Raw genomic sequence first — 17688 nt, forward strand, 5'->3', positions numbered from 1 at the left:
TGCTTTATGACTCCTGCATCATGCAAGTGTTTTTACCCTCTAGGTAGCTATTTGCTCTGTGTTTTCTTTTGCCTATATTTTCTTTCTCTCTTTATCCACCTTACTGGTATTATTAGAGACCAGACACCTTACAAAAAAGTTTGGTAATTATATAGGAGATTGATGATAAGGATATTATTTGTCTTTGGCTCATGTTTGGTATCTTCAGCCTGTATTCTGCTGGAGTATGTGTTTTCCCCCCATTATCTTAATAAGTCATTATTTTTCTAATGTTTCTCCAAGTTCACCCCCTCTGTTGCTATCTCTGTTTTCTCTCTCCTTTGGTATTTTGGGAATAGTGATAAATGTTGAGTAGAAAAAATAAGAATGGTGGAGTGTAGCTTTGTACATGTCCATTGTACTTTTGGGACTTTGTTCTGATTGTATTATCATGAGAAATTCCCCAGATGCCTATTTGACCAAGCTAAGTCAGAAAACTTGGTACTTATTCATTTCCAAAGACACCTTGGATTTATAATAGAGATAAGGCAGAGAAAGGAGAGATTACAACTTGAATAACCCCTGCTCAGGGCTGTAGGAATTTCCTGAGTCTCAGTGAATAAACAGTTATGTGATCTTAGGGTCAAAACAGAAATTGTGCTAGAGTCAGCAGTTGGGATATGCAGGTAAGCTGATAAGCACTATTAAGTGTGAGTTTTCAAACAGCAACAGATAGGGCTAAGGACTATATGTAGTTTTTGAAGAGCATTTATCTTTTGTGACATCACTAAGACTCTTGCCCTTTCTGTGATCTGACGGTGTATCATAAAGCGTTTTTAGTGCATTTTTTCTCATACTCCTTTTTCTTGATTACTCATTCTCAGTGTTATAAGCAAGGAGGCATATCATTTATATCAATTTTCTATTGCTGCTGGGACAAGTTACCATAAACAGTGACTTAGAACAATACAAATTTATTATCTTATAGTTCTGGAGGTTAGAACTCTAAAATGGTTTTAACTCTAAAATAGGCTAAAATAAAGGTATTGTCGGCATTGCATTTCTCTGAAGTCTCTAGAAGACAATCCATTCCTCGCCTTCTCCAGTTTATAGAGGCTTCCCATATTCCCTTGCTTGTATTCACCTTCCATCTTCAAAGCCAGCAATAGAAGGTTGGGTCCTCACATCACATGACCCCCACATTGTTCTTGTTGTTACATCTCCTTCTCTAACTCTGACTCTCCTGTCTTTCTCTTTCACATATAAGGACTCTTGTTATTCCATAGGGCCCCACAGATATTTCAGAATAATCTCCCAATTTCAAGATCCCTAACTTAATTACTTCTGCAGAGTTCCTTTTGCCATGTAAAGAAACATATTTTAGGTTCTGGGGGTTAGAGTGTGCACATGTTTTGGGGGCATAATTCTGCATACCACAGTCTATAGTACATCCACTCTACCCCAGGGGCCCTAAAGATATCATCTCTTTACAGCATTAACTCAGGTCTAAAATCTCATCTAAAAGTCCCAAATCTGATGATCTAAATTTACTAAGTCATATATGAATGGGATTCTGGATATGATCCATTCTAGGGAAAAATTTATCCCCTGGCATTTATTGTTATAGCAAAAATAAACTTGGCTGCCCCTTTAAAACTTTTCTTGGAAATCACAGCTAAATATTCAAGCTCATAATTTACAAATTCTGCTTTTTAAATAACTGCAGGACAAAATTCATCTGAGATTTCTGCCACTGTATAGCAAGAATCCTCTTTCCTCCAGTTTCCAGTAACACGTTCTTCATTTCTCTCTGAGCCCTTACTAGCAGAGTTCTTACATCCATATTTCTACTAACAGTCTGTTCAAGGCAATTTAGACTTTTTCCTATCATGCTCTACAAAATTCTTCTGGCCTCTAGCCATTACCCAATTCCACAGCCACTTCTGCATTTTTAGATATTTGTTATAGCAGCACCCTGCTTCTGGCATCAAAATTTGTGTTAATTCCCATTATAACAAATGATGTTATAACAAATCACAACCAATTTAGTAGATTAAAACAACATAAATTTATAATCTTTGGAAGTCAGAAGTCTAAAATGGGTTTCACTGGGCTAAAATAAAGATGTCATGGCAAGCCTCCTGGACCTGCAGTGGACAGTCCAATTCCTGTTCTTTCTGCTTTATAGAGGCTGCCAATGTTTCTTGGCTCATGTTTCCTTTCCATGTTCAAAGCCAGAAATGGTAGGCTGAGTCCTCATATCACATCCCTCCAACCTTCTTTCTGTCATCACATCTTCTCTTGCCTCCATCCTTCACTTATAAGAGTTCTTGTAATTACATTGTGTCCACCCAGATAATCCAGAATAATCACCCCATCGAAAGATCATTTAACTTAATCACATCTAGAAAGTCTCTTTTGCAATGTAAGGTAACAAATTCATTCACAGGTTCTATGGATTAGGATAGTGGTCGGCAAACTCATTAGTCGATAGAGCCAAATATCAACAGTACAATGACTGAAATTTCTTTTGAGAGCTGAAAACCGACTTCTGCGCATGGGCCACGAAGTTTCAATCGCACTGTACGTGAGCGCCCACACATGGTATTTTATGGAAGAGCCACACTCAAGGGGCCAAAGAGCCGCATGTGGCTCGTGAGCTGCAGTTTGCCGACCACTGGATTAGGACATGGACATATTGGGGTGGGGGGGCATGCATTTCTGACTACCACACCATTGTATAAAGAAGCATTGTTGTATATTCCCCTACTTCCTTCCCTCCCATTTAAATCACTCATTGAGAGAAAGAGAGAGAGAGAGAGAGAGATCAATAATGAGAGCGAATCATTGATTGACTACCTCCTGCATGCCCCCTACTGGGGATCAAGCCTGCAACCTGGTTCAGAGGTTGGTGCTCAACCACTGAACCATGCTGGCCAGGCAGAAAATATTATTTTTAACAGAAAGGTTACACATGGATTTCTTTAAATAGAATTTACCTCTCTGAATCTCTCTTTTCTTATGAGGGAAAATCACTAGGAAGTCTCTTAGAGCCTTCTATCTCTACAATTTAATAAATCTAATGTGCCCTGCAGTTTAATTAAATTAGGATGTGAAATGTGTTCATTGTAAAGTAATTCAAGGCTTATGATCCAGAGCCTCAAGGAAGTTCAGGTCTTTGGATAGAAGAGAACTACAGCTGCTTTTGCAACCAGAAACACACACACACACACACACACACACACACACACACACCCTGTACAAATGTAATTACACATGAAATAATATAACCTAAACAGAACAAAACATGCAATTGAGGAAAGGCCTAGAAGTCAGAGAGCAGAGATTAGAAAAGAGACAAAGGGTTGGCACCGGCTCAGTGCTCAGGAGGGATACCTCCTAGCAGTTTTCCAAGGGGATCCAACCAAGGTGCAGGTAACAACCCCATCATCAAACACTTGCAAAGCCCTTCCCTGAGGTTATAAAATGGAAAAACAGACAGACTGACTCAGAGCCTTAGCTGTGTGTGGGAGCCACTGAAACAAGCTGTCAAAGGGGAAAGGTGGATTTCAACAGCTTCCACCAATGATACTATGGCGGTATACAAATTAGGGATAGGGTGGAGGGAGAAGTCACAGTCAAAAGTATTGTCAATGATCAAGGAAATGCCTGCAGGTCACTAGTCAGCATGTGGGTCTGCATGCCTAGCAGGGTGGGGAGCATGACTTCTCTACTGGGACTTTGTCAGCTGTCCAGGTGCCACACTGAGAAACGGTTTGTTGTGGCAAGAGAGCCAGAAAAGTCTTCATTCTTGACCTGACCCATTGCCTGAGAATTTTCACCATGTCTCTGGCTTAAAGGAATAGTGGGTAACAGGTTGCATGTTGAAAGAAGCAGGGAGCATGCCAGCCACACTTTATATTGAGTTTAATGAAGAAGTACAACTCATTTTTCCAGAGTTATGTCAGAAACCACGAAGAAACATAGGTAGCAGAATTAAGCTGGGGATCCTTAGAGATGGGACCGCTTGTTTGCCTGGGATAATTTGAACAGCACTGCTCTGAGAACAAATTTCCACGTGGAAGGATAGGAAAACCTGCCACTCTCATAATAAAGTGTGATGGGATTATGGAGATTCTTGATGTTTATTTCCATTGTAAGATTATAGAATATTATCCTTACCAGTTTTTTTTTTTTTTTGGTAGGTATGCCACATACCATGTCAAATTCCTGAAACATGTGACTAAAATAATTTTCTTTCAGGTAGTTCTAATCTTTAGCATGTGGGCACTGGATCAGTAGGTTGTCTGGGTTATAAATTTATTGAGAAATTTGGTGAAATTTAGTAAAATCATTTATAAGTCTGGATTGCTCTAATAGTTTGATCAAAATGGTATACTTGGTATGTCTGAACAAAAATATTTAAAATATCCTTTGATATGAGACAGAGTGAAACAACACCAATTCAACTCCAGACACCAAGCAAAGATTAGGCCTCCTCATGGCTTGCTCACCAACAGAATAACAAATTTCTTTTGGTTGGTTCTATGTGATTGGTTGCTTTGTTATTCCACTCTCAGATCACAGTTGGATGGAATGCATAATTGAAGGCTTCCTCAATTTATGAGTATAATTGTAAAGCAGGACCTATTTTCTTTTATTTTTTTCTAAAAATTTGTTTTTATTGACTTCAGCGAGGAAGGGAGAGGGAGAGAGTGATAGAAACATCAATGATGGGAGAGAATAATTGATTGGCTGCCTGCTGCACATTCCCTCCTGGGAATCGAGCCTACAACTCAGGCAAGTGCCCTGACCGGGAATGAAACTGTGACCTTCCGGTTCATAGATCAACGCTCAAACACTGAGCCACGTTGGTCGGACCTATTTTATTTTCTAGAATTTGAAAATCTCACCCAGAGGAGCTAGTGATGCAAAGGAGAGGGGATCATAGAAAAATTTTCTGGCTTTCTAGTAGCATAAGCAGTAATAGCAAAATCAAGTTTGGCAGTGGCAATGGACTGGTTTGCAGTAGTTGTTGCAACAAGACTGAATCTACAGGGTAGCAGTGGCAGCAATGCTAGAAGTGATGTTGGTTACCCCAAGACTGAGCTTTTTTGGGGGCAGATGTGCAAGTCAAAGTGTTTAGTGTTCTTGGCAACCTCAGAGACTGCTTCACTGGTTAAGTTTAGCAGCATGATTTTGGGCTTCATTCTTTGCTATGTCACCCCATGTTTGGCTTTCCAGCCTCCTATTTATTTGTAAGTTGCCCAATGCCAATTTAATGGGTTCTTTATGCTTGGGTTCTGCTAGACTTTGGTTTGCTGCTTGTAACTCAGAATCTGAGGTATACTACTGGGGACCTTGTTAAAATGCAGATTCTATGGCCTAGACATAATCATTCAGAATATCTGGCATTTGGGCACAGGAATGTAATTTTTTAAGTATCCTGAATCAAGACTTTTTTTTTTTTCTATAGCAAGTGTCAGAAACCAAATTCAAGCCAGTTTAAGTAAAAAAAAGAAAGAAAAAGGAATGTATTCACTCATATAATTTAAAACCCTAGGGAGCAGATAGTCAGGAAATACTGAATGCAGAGCTCAAGCAAAGCCTTCAGGATTTGGTTTCTCTCTTTCCTGGTTCTGTCTTCTGTGGTATTTTCTTCAGTCTAAAATTTCACATGGTACCAAGATGGTCGCAGTGACTCCAGACCTGATATCCTCTCAACTTGTGTTCTTGTGGGCAGAGCACTTGTGTTTGTCCTAGAAGCCATGGCTCTGATGGAGGTCTGTGTTTGAAACTATCACCAGGTCAAAGGGTGCAAAGCTCCAAGTAGTTGGTCTGCATTTCCTACCACCTCTGGAGCCCAGATTCTCTCAGGAGTAGATTTTCTCTTTTTACTTGGCTGACAGTGTCAACCTTTTGTTAACCATCTTTCCTAAGTGCTATTTGATATTCTCATGCTTGCAGTTCAGTTATACACTCATTTCCTCACTTATTCATGAACAGATTGGACACTTACTGAGCATTTTTCTAGGCAAAAGGGATTTAAAGTTGGATATGATATGGTCCTTCTTTTACCCCATGGGGGTCCTTCTTTTAAAAGAACGTAGATTTTAGTGGGGGAGACACATAAATAAACCAGTATTTAAATCAATTTGATTTATTATTGAACATCTAATGCTTGGCACTATTCTAGTGCTGGGGATACAGCAGTGAATAAAGCAAAGTATTTGTCTTGATAGAGCTTACATTATAATGGAACTAGAGGCCCGGTGCATGAAATTTGTGCATGGAGGGGGGGGTCCCTCAGCCCAGCCGGTAGCCTCTCCAATCCAGGACCCCTCAGGGGATGTCCGACTGCCCGTTTAGGCTCCTAACCACTCACCTGCCTGCCTGCCTGCCTGATCACCCCTAATCACTTCTGTCTGCTGGCCTGATCACCCTCTAACTGCTCCGCTGCTGGCCTGATCGCCCCTAACTGCCCTCGCCTGCCTGCCTGGTCACTCTTAACCACCTCTGCCTGCCGGCCTGATTACCCCTAACTGCCCTCCCCTGCTGACTTGGTTGCCCTTAACTGCTCTCCCCTGCTGGCCTGGTTGCCCCTAACTGCTCTCCCCTGCTGGCCTGATTTCCCCTAACCACCTCTCCCTCAGCCCCAGCCACTGTGGTTTTGTCCAGAAGGACGTCTGGATGGATGTCTGGCCTAATTAGCATATTACCCTTTTATTAGTATAGATAAGGCAGAAGATAAACTAATAAAGAAACAATATAGTAGACAGGGATAAATATAATTGAAAATAGTCAGCTGAGGCCTCTCTGAAAAAGCGGTAGAGATGTGAGGGAAGTGAGGGAGTGAGCCGGTGCTATCCCCAGGGAAGCACATACCAGGCAGAGGAAGCATCCTATATATTAAAAGCCTAACATGCTAAGTGTGCAGTCACTGGTTGACTGTTCAACAAATCAAAGTGTAATATGCTAATTATATGCCGCTCAACTGCTCACTATGATGTGCACTGACCACCAGGGGGCAGATAGTTGACTGGTCAACCAGTTGCTATGACTTGCACTGACCACCGGGGGCAGACACTTCAATCAGTAGGTTAGCTTGCTGCTGGGGTCTGGCTGATAGGGACTGAGCAAGATTGACCAGACACACCCTGGAGCCCTTCCATGGTCCCTCCCCGGCCCCGGTCATGCACCGGTGGGGTCCCTCGGTCTGCCCTGTGTCCTCTTGCAATCCGGGACCTCTCAGGGGATGTCAGAGAGTAGGTTTCGGCCGATCCCGCAGGCCACTCCCCTCAGGAGGGTGCCAGACGCAGGGCTCATGGCTGGCGAGTGCTGCTGCAGCAGCGCAAGCCTCTCCCTATTGGGATTGATTGGGCACGAGCCTGCAGCAGGCGCAGTGAGGCTGGGATGAGCAGGAGTGACAGGTAGGAGCTGCAGGCAGTGTTGGACTGCGGGTTTCAGCCCAATGCCCGCAGGCCACCCCGAGGGACTCCACCCGTGCACGAATTCATGCATTGGGCCTCTAGTCCTATATAATAAAAAGCTAATATGCAAATTGACCCTAAAGGCTGAACGACCGGAATGACCAGTTGTTGTGACACACACTGACCACCAAGGGGCAGACGCTCAACACAAGAGCTGCCCCCTGGTGGTCAGTGCACTCCTACAGGGGGAGCACTGCTCAGCCACAAGCTGAGCTGATGGCTGTGAGCACAGCCACAGTGGTGGGAGCTTCTCCCGCCTGCTCTGCTGTGCTAAGGATGTCCAACTGTGGCTTAGGCCCGATCCCCCAGGGAGTGGGCCTAAGCTGGCAGGTGGACATCCCCCGAGGGGTCCCGGACTGTGAGAGGGTGCAGGCCGGGCTGACGGACCCTCCCAAGTGCACAAATTTTCTTGCACTGGGTCTCTAGTCAAATATAATGGGACTGGGGCAGGATTAGGCTTGGCCAGTGTAGTTGGTGCAGAGTGTTGGGGAGAGTTGTTGGAGGTGAGTTTAAAGAAGACAGGAGTGGGGATAGATTATGTAGGATCTTGCAAACCATTGTATTGCCATCTATGTAGGAATAACTTGGGGATTCTGAGCAGAGAGGAGACATAAATCACTCTGGCTATTGTATAAAGGATGGAACCTGTTGTGAGGGGCTGTTACAAATTATCCAGGTGAGAGAGAATGGGGCTAACCAGGGCAATGAGTAGAAAGTGGTTGGATTGTGGATATATTTTGAAGTCAGATCTTGAATGTGAGGTGTGGATTGAAGGTGAGGTGTGAGAGAAAGAAAATTCAAGAATGACTCCATAGTTTTTGGCTTGAGCAACTGGAAGAATAACTTGCCACTTACTAAAAAGGGAAAGATTGCCGAAGAAACTTGGTAAACTGTCTATTAGACAGTCAAGTGCATGTGTTAAGCTGGTAGTTGGGTATCCTAGTCGAGAGTTCAGGTTTGAGGTTTGGGCTGGAGATACAGATTTGGGTTAAGTCATGGGTTTGGATCAAGTCACTCAGAAAGAGGGTATAGAGCAAATATTCTTTTTTTAAAAATAATATATTTTATTGATTTTCCACAGAGAGGAAGGGAGAGCGATAGATAGTTAGAGACATCTTGACCGGAATCGAACCTGGGACCTTTCAGTCCGCAGGCTGACGCTCTATCCACTGAGCCAAACAGGTTTCGGCAGAGCAAGTATTCTTAATGTGAAGTTCAACTGAATGTAGCTGGAGGGAAACATCCAACTGTGCTGATTGATCCCACTTTAAATCTATGACCACGAATTTGTAAGTCATCTTTCCATGGCAATGTAGCAATCTTATTTCTTAAACTTCTAATAGCCTTCATCTCTCCTCACACTTAGCTGAAGACTTAGCATCTACTTGACGGAGAAATCAGGAATAGTTGTAAGAGAACTACTTCACATTCTCACCATCAAATCTACCAGAAGAATAATCTGCTTTTATTCTTCTTGCAACAGGAAGACTGTTCCAGCTCCTATATAACTCCAGTTAGAACCAGGGGAACCTTGTCCCCTTTCATCTACTCAAGGACTTTGCTTCTGCAATCATCCCCTTTCTCTTTTGCATCATTAGCTTTACTTTTTACTCATCATCCCCATCCCCATGCTGTAATATGTTCTGTCTGAAGAAGGTCTTGCGTGATCCCACATTCCCACCTCCCCCTCCCCGCCATTTATCTGCTCTCCTTTATAGCAAAGCTCTTGGGAGAGTTGTCTATAATCACTCTCTCACCTCTTATTATTTCTGGAACACAATCCAGTCAGGCTCTTGTCCTCTGGTTCCACTAAACCCAATCTTATGTTTGGCAAGGATCACTTTCTTGCCAGATTCAATAAACAATTCTTAAACTTCATCTTAGTCATCCTCTCAGCAGTATGTGACATAGTTGATTACTCTCTCTTTCTTGATACACTTTTTTTTTTTTTTTGTAGTTGTTGGGTTCCAGAACCTCACACTTCTTGATTTTCTTATTTCACCAGCTGCTTCCCTCTCAGTCTCCTTCCTTCACTGGGTCTTTCTAATTTTTGCTGAAATTGAAAAGGTAACATGCCTGTGAGCTGAGTCCTGAGCTTTCTCTTCTCTATTTGCTCTCCTCCCTAGGTGATCTCATCCAGCGTCATGGCTTTAAATAACATCTGGTCAGATATCTGTCTCAGAGATGTCTTTCTTCTCTATGACTCTCCTACACTGGTTTGTTTTTCTTCATGGCAATTATCACTATTTGAAATCATATATATATATTTAAACTTATTTACTTATTGTCTGTCTTCCCCATGAGAACAGGGATCTTATATGTTTTGTTCTCTGTTATATTCTCAGCAACTAGAATAGTGCCTGGGATACAATAGACTGTAATATATACAACAGAAAGAGAGTCTTTAGTATGAAAAGGCAGCATTATTGAGGACAGTTATGCACAGATTTCTGTATAATAAAATGACAAAACAGATTTATTAAACCATTTACAAAGGGCAGAAATTGCTACTGAGCAGTGCTACTGCTCCCTGCCACCCATAGTGCCCTGTGCTGAGAATATAAACAGGTACCCATGGGCCCTGGAAATCTCTCCCATCCTTTCTTTCCTGATCAGGGACGGGAGCTGGTTCCCAATATCCTGGGCACTGGCCACACAGGGAGTGACTCCTTGCAGACCTGTTCCTGGGTGCACAGCTCAGCGCTCTCAAATACCTTCTGGAGCCTGCACTTCACGTTGCAAAAGAGGCAACCACAAAGCTCAATTGTGGGGTGCATTTCAAAGCCCTGAAGGGGAGTAGTTTAAACACTCCTCCTACCCCTCCCAGTTCTCCCTGTGTCACTCTGGAAGCAAGATCTAAACAGACTGAAATAAATGCTTCCCCCCTTTTTTCCTATTCGTAACTGTTCAAAGAGAAGAATCATTAGTCTCTAGAGTGAAAAGAGCCAAGAAAAGAGCCGAGAAAAGACACCTGGGAGATACAGATACTTAAGAGGCAAGCAAGAAAAAGGTTCCTGACCAGGAGGTCAAGAATTCATAGAGAAAGAAAGGGGGGAATCTATGAGGCCAACATAAGCAATATTTCAAGCTAAAGAGTTAAGATAAAGTCAGACAAGTATCTAGAGTGGAAAAGGAAGGGACAAGGATGGCTTCATAGGTAAATGAGAAACGTTTGTTATTTTGGGGCTGTGGAAAGAGGAACCAGAAAAGTGTGAAATCCCAATGTAGCTGAAGGGACTTTGCTTGGAGGGAGAGGTGGTGCTGGAGGTAAGCAGTGGTGGTTGGAGGGAGAAGTAAGGTGCTGCTGTAACCAGTACCAACATATGTGGACGTGGCTTTGGAACTGGGTGGTGGGGAGAGACTGGAAGAGTTCTGAGGTGCATGGGGAAAATATGGACATTAAGGGATGTTCTGGTGAGCGGGCAGACAGAAATAGGGAGAGCCGGAGAGAAAGCTTCCGTCTTCTCTAGAATTCATAACTAATCATGAGCATAAGGTTGGTAGGAATAAGGACATTAAAGGCCATTCTGGTGAGATGTCAGATGGAAGTGAGTAACACATTACAGGAAACCGGAGGAAAGACAGTCCTTGTTTATAAAGTGGCAAAAGACTGGCCGAGCTGTGTTCACCTTCTGGTGTTTTATGGGAGGTAGAACTTACCAGCAATGAAACTGGATATTTAGCTGAGGAGATTTCTAAGCAATGTATAAAAGAGTGGCTTGGTTAATAGTAAAATAAGAGAAGAGAGAGGTGAATCGAAAAAAGAATTGTTAAGCAATTCCAGAACCAGCACTTGAAGGTTTGGAAAAGTTCAGCATACCCATTTTGCAAAAAATGAGAAATAACTTTCTGTTGTTTAAGACACCCAGTCTACGGTATTTTGTTAGAGCATTCCATGCAAAGACAGGTTTTGGTAGCCAGTAACACCTGGAGAGGTGCACTGTGGGGCACCATGTGCTGGCTGTTTCCCTCCTCTGGATTCACTTCCGGGTTTTGCTCTGAGTCAGAATGGTGTGGAAACTGGTTCTTCAAAAGACTGAATCTCTCACTTGGCCGTTGCCAGGTAATTAATTAATTGTCAAGGTAGTTCATCTTCTCATTTCCAGAGGGAGGAAGTTCTTCTGGGACAAAGGAGATGCAGCCGAGTGTAAACCTACGTGGCCTGGAAATGACCACGTTCTCTGCCTGACCCAGAAAGGAGATCTTGCATTCCTGCCTCAGAGGGAGGTTTTAAGCATAGAAATGTGGAAATGGGCAAGTAATTCACCAGCCTCCGGGCAAGGCAGAGGTGCCAAGGCTACCCAGAGGTGGGAGTTTATAAGAGGCAAAAGACATCCTGAGGACAAGTTTACACAAGCATACTCAGGGAGGGACATAAAAGGAGGTGAGGCAAGAAACCTCAAGATTAATTTGGCATCTTGCAAATCTTGAGAAAATCTCCAACCTAGGGCTGTCAGAAAGCCTTCCTGGGTTGTCCTCAGATGCTTGCACTTGCCCCAAACCTGCTTCCTCATTGGATGTGCAACTCCCACCAGACTTTAGATGCTCAACCTCGGCGGCATTTGAAGAAAATCATTTCTTGCTAGTACTTCCCCCAGGTGGGAGGGAGGACTCTCACAAGCAGGTGCAGGCATGGCTAAAGCAGAGCTGTGGCCCTTCCAGGTAATATGTTGAGGAGAAAAGCAGAGTGACTTCCTTCCTCCAGATATCCTTGCACCCCCACTCCCACCATGAACAGTTTTGGAGGTTCTGTTGCATAATCAGGTAAAATGTTCATTTCTCTATTTCACTTGTCTATTGACATCTGTAAAACCTCTAAGAAAAGTGATGCCTTTGAGAGAAAGGTATGGGTTAGTAAATCTATGAGGCTGTTCTTTAATTCTTGTTAAACTTTCCACTAAAGCAGCTAAGGATCCTACCCTCGATTTAACACCATATTTGTTTTAAAAAAGCATTAATAGTTTCATACTTCTAAAACCTGCAAGAGGTTGTGCTTTTGTTAAAAGAGGAGTATTATTTAGCCTTTTTGAGGCATCTGCAAAATCCTTAACAAGGTAATTATCCCCCCCGTGGCTAGGCTCCAAAGATGAAGATAGAAACATTAACAATCTCTCTATATAAAACCCTAATATGTAAATAGACTGAACGGCAGAGTAACTGAACAACTGGTCGCTATGACGTGCGCTGACCACCAGGGGGCGCATGTGGAACATGGCAGGCATCGGCAGCAGGTGGCAGAGCGTGGCACATGGTGGGCATTGGCCACGGCAGGGTGGTGAAGCAGGCGAGCGGGGACACCAGACCAAGGTGGGGCGCCGGTCGCTGTCATCGGGGCGAGCCTCTGGTGGTTACTGAAAATTCTTTGCTCCCGCGCGCTGCGGTCCCTCCTGGTGCTTGCACCTGCTGCCAACGCCTGGCGCCAGTCCCAATTGCCCCTCAGGGCTTCTCCCCCTCCCCCTGCTCCTGAGGGGCAATTGGGGCAGCAGCCGCCGCTCGCACCTGCTGCTGGTGCCGGCCCCAATCGTTCCGTGCAGCCAACAGGTGTGAGCAGGGCTGGCACCATCAGCACATGGGAGCGGTGGTGGTGGGAGCGGGGCTGCCAGTAGACAGGGGACCAGGGGCCGTGGTGGGAGGGGCCGGGCAGGGGCGCAGAGGATTGGTCGAGACCCGCCTTTGGGCCGACTGCAGCCTCGTGGCCCACAGTTCCTTTCAAGGTGCATGAATTCGTGCATTGGGCCCCTAGTATTATTATGAATGTAGTTTTATCAATGTGGCAACATTTTGTCCATATGGCTTGTTACTATTTGGAGATATTAATGATTAATGCACTTCAGTTTGATAAACAACGACTGTAGTTTGTTAATGCTTTTACTGGCAAAAGTTATCTGGACAGCGTCTTCTACTGTGGAGGACAAACCTAGTCTAAGAACAAATGCCTAGGAAAGCAAATTAAACGTGGCAATGTTCAGACAGTCTTGTAGCACCAAGAAGAATAGTGTGCTTGCCACCCAATTGACAGGTTCTACTTGGACTAGAAAGATTTACTGCTGGATGCCACACAAAATAATGGAAACAATGAATTCCAGAGAACTGATAAGATTATGTTACAAGTACAAGAAGTCTGCTTGTAAACATGATTTTTGCAGGAAATGTATCAGTCAACAAAATAAAAAGTTGTCTGGTCTTAATTCATAGTTCTCCAAACGTGGTCTCTGGACCAGCAGCATCAGCTTCACCTAGAAACCTGTTATAAATGCAGATTTCCAGGCCACCCTTGGCCTTGTGAACAGAAACTCTAGGGCTGGGGCCCAGCAGTCTGCATTTTAACCATTCCTTCGGGTAATTCTGATGCATGCTAGAGTTTGGAACCACGGTCTTAAACTCAAATCAGCCCAATCCTAGATAGATAGCTATATCAGTAATCATATATATTTGCACATATACACTGAGTGGCCAGATTATTATGATCTCTGAATGCATAATAATCTGGCCACTCAGTGTGTGTGTATGTGTGTGTGTGTGTGTGTGTGTTTGTGTGTATATATATAGAGGCCCGGTGCATGAACTCGTGCATGGGTGGTGTCCGGCCAGCCTGGCCAGGGGGAGGGGACATGGGCGGTTGGCCGGCCTGCCTGCTGTTTGAACTCCTGGTCGAGGGGACAATTTGCATACTAGCCTTTTATTATATAGGATATACACTGAGTGGCCAGATTATTATGCGTTCAGAGATCATAATAATCTGGCCACTCAGTGTATATACGTATATACTAGAGGCCCGATGCACGAAATTCATGCAAGAGTAGGCCTTCCTTCCCCCTGGCTGCCAGCACTGGCTTCCCTCTGGCACTCAGGACCTGGGCTTCCCTTGCAGCCTCGGCTTCGTCTGGAAGGACATCCAGTCTAATTAGCATATTATACTTTTATTATTATAGATGTGTGTGTATATAAATATGATTCACTCGTATATATTTGCACTCATATATATTTTAATTATTTATGAAGGTAAGTTTCCCAAAACTAGGTTTTCTGGGTTTAAATTTATACTTTTTTGGGAGAAGGGGGGAAGCAAATTGCGTGTGTGTGTGTGTGTGTAACTAGGCATCAAACTGTGTGCTGCACAGACTTTTCCACTGAAGAGAAGGAGTGACTGTGTATCTTCTGGGGTCTGAGTGTGTGTCTCCAAATGCCCAGCTGCAAGTGTGAGTTGTCTTTGATTTTCATATTTTACCTTTAAAATGCATGCTGATTGTTATACTCTAGTTTTAAAGAATATAAACGTAATGTCTACTAGTATGCTTCTGATCTTTGAACAAATTTGACATTCCAGGAAAGTGTGTCAAGAATATTCTGTTGCTCATGAAACTCTCATTATACTACCCTACTTTTTGTTTGAACAGCACATAAAAGGAATACATTAACAAAAGCTAATTGTTAATCAAGAAATAACTGTCAACCAAGCATTGGTCTAGTCTAGCATGGGGAATTACAAAGAAGTTGAGACCATAGTCCCTGCCTTTGAATGGCCTCCAATTTATTTGTTTCTCTTTAACAAGCCCATCAAAGCATTACTCTTAACCTGGTAACTAACTAAGCAATGGCTAAGGTCTATGATGAATTTGCTCTGCAGGATGGACAGTCCCTATTGGTATTCCTCGCACATTTCCAGGGGCTTGCTAGTGGGTATGTTTTGAATTCTGAGGAATCACCATTAGCATCTGTAGCATTTTAGATTCTGGGAAGGGGATCAGGTACCCTGCTGACAAGAGGACAGTGCAATGAAGAAGATAGGAGATTTGGGTTTTCACATTTGGGATGAGCATAGTTCAAGACGTTTAATGAAGCAGATCCTAAATTAACGCAGGACCTCCAATTCAGTAGATTTTTAGAGACACATGATATTAAACACTTTAAAGTTGAGGAGAGAAAGGAAAAATATCCACAGGAAAGGCTCTTACCAGGGGTATAAAAGAGCTCATTCTGTCTGCTGCTGTTTAACTGCTGGGTCTCCATCCTCTTCCTTTCAGTGACCCTGATGCCAAGAACAATGTAGATAAATGTTTGCTGAATAAATAAACGTGTGCTCTGAATAATGAACCAAAGGCATTAAGTTGTACTTAGCACTCTACGCTTACTAAAAGAACAAAGGCATGCCCCTTCGTCTTAAGAAGACCTTTCACTTCAAGGATTCATATAGAAAATGTTTAATTGTGAACCTGACACAAAACAAGAGACTTTTTCTATCTTCTGAGCTGTGTCTCCCTGTAGCTTGGTTTTTGCTATTGCTTTCCTTGGAGGGTCTCTGGCAAGAAGGGTGCCTCGTGTCTGTTCTGTTGTCCTGACCCCATGCTGGGATCCCTGACCTTTGCCTAGCTCCTTTGTTTAATGTGCTCCTGACCTTGAACTCACGTTCTCCAGTGACTATTTCAATGTTTCTTCTGACACATGCACACTTTTGTTCCTTAGCTAGGAGGCACCTCTCTCCTCGCTCTGACCTGAAACCTTGTAAGATGATCAGCATGACTCTCCCTCACTCATGTTGCCACTAAAGTAGAAGGCTAGATATCCTGATTCGGAAATATCTTTGCCCAAGTTCTCATCCAGAACTGAGCTGAAGACCTGGTAGGGCAAAGGGCAAGGCATAAAGCCACACTGATGTGCAATAAGTTAAGCTGCCTTTGACTTGTTTTATTTATTAAGTGAACAGAATCGGATTAATCATAGTCCTTGGTTCATAAAACACTATTATCTTGGTTTCATGTATGGCTCTGTTATTTATTTTAATTGTTTATTTAGTTTATGCTTTTAATAGTATAATGGACAATGAATCTACCACCTGCTCAAGAGCTAATAGATCACCAATACCTGGTTTATTTATTTTTGTTTATGTATTTTTGAATTTCTCCTTTTACTGATAATAACAATGAGACCTTTGGCAACTATGAGGTGAAGTGGAAATCTTTACTTAAATATAATCTAGTCTACATAAAACCAAACAAGGTCCTCCAGGCGCTGAACTGCCGGGTGCAGCCATTCACAAAGGCAGTTGCATGAGTTATAGAATGGAAACTAAAGGCCTGGTGTGGAAACTCCAGCAGGCACAGGTATGACTAAGAGTTGGAACAAGTATTATTTTGACCTTACTTTATAGGGGCAGGTTGGTGTGGTGTTGCCAGGGTGCTGCCTGACACGGCACCAGCTTCCTTAAAGGACAAAGACAGTGAAAGCTGCCATGTGTGTTTAGTCATACAAGTCAGTGAGTTACTTAAGGGCGCTTTTAACATTTACAAATTAGGACTAATTCAGAGGATTTAGGATTCACTTGAATGTGTTTTTATGTTTCATATTGACACTGGATTATGTGCTGGTTGGTGAACTGCTGGTCTTCTCACAGTTAACCCAGACCAGATTTTTTTTTCTCTTGAAGTTTCTGACTATATTAGACAGGTTAGTAAAGGAGCCCTTTAGTTTAGTGATTTAGTTGTTTGTTGATCTGGACCAGCAGAGGAATTTATTTCCCCTGCAGCTGGCTGTAGTCTTACATTCTTGCCTGAACACGCCTGGATCTGGAAGAAAAATCCCGTCTTGCTCTACAGAGCAATTCTCCACATTGTCACTCCTCCAGGACGCGTGGCTTCTGGTTTAGAAGATTTCACAGGCCACAATTTTTCTTGAAGATAAAAATTACATGCCAATTTCTGCTGAACTATAGCTGATTTTTTTTCCTTGGCAAAGTAGCTAATTATAAATAATTTGGGAAGGAAAAGGCCCAGGATTATTCTTAACCTAAAGAAGTATTTTCCTTTATGTTTTCAAGAAGCACAGTTAAAAATGAATGAGATGTACTCGTTTGGATTTACATGTATAAAAACATCTATTCAAAGGGAGGTTTAGTGAGCATTACCTTGCTGGAAAAGTGTCCTAGCTCAGGTCATGCCATTAGCGCCACCTAGTGGACAACACAGGCACCAACTCAAACTCCAGATCACAAAGTCAAGCTCCAGGACAAAGCCTTCGAAACGTTTCCTTAGACTGCGGGGAAGTTACAGGTAGGGCCATCTGGGACTAGCTCCTTTGTGACTCATACTTTCAGCTTCAATATTTTTTATGAAGTTGAAAACAGGGAACATCAGACAATATGTCAAAGAAAAGAGTGAACCAGCACCTAGATTATGCGGAAGGCTATGTGTAGGGAGATTGGAGAAGGGAATTAGCATTTGTG

General features: G+C 43.1%; 1 long non-coding RNA gene across 1 annotated transcript in view; it reads left to right on the forward strand.

The window, feature by feature from the left end:
• Nucleotides 1-17688, forward strand: part of LOC114230025 (uncharacterized) — a 96885-nt gene that overhangs the window by 24417 nt on the left and 54780 nt on the right. The gene's annotated exons all lie outside the window — the stretch shown is intronic.

The sequence above is a fragment of the Eptesicus fuscus genome, chromosome 12, assembly GCF_027574615.1.
Source record: "Eptesicus fuscus isolate TK198812 chromosome 12, DD_ASM_mEF_20220401, whole genome shotgun sequence".
NCBI lineage: Eukaryota > Metazoa > Chordata > Mammalia > Chiroptera > Vespertilionidae > Eptesicus > Eptesicus fuscus.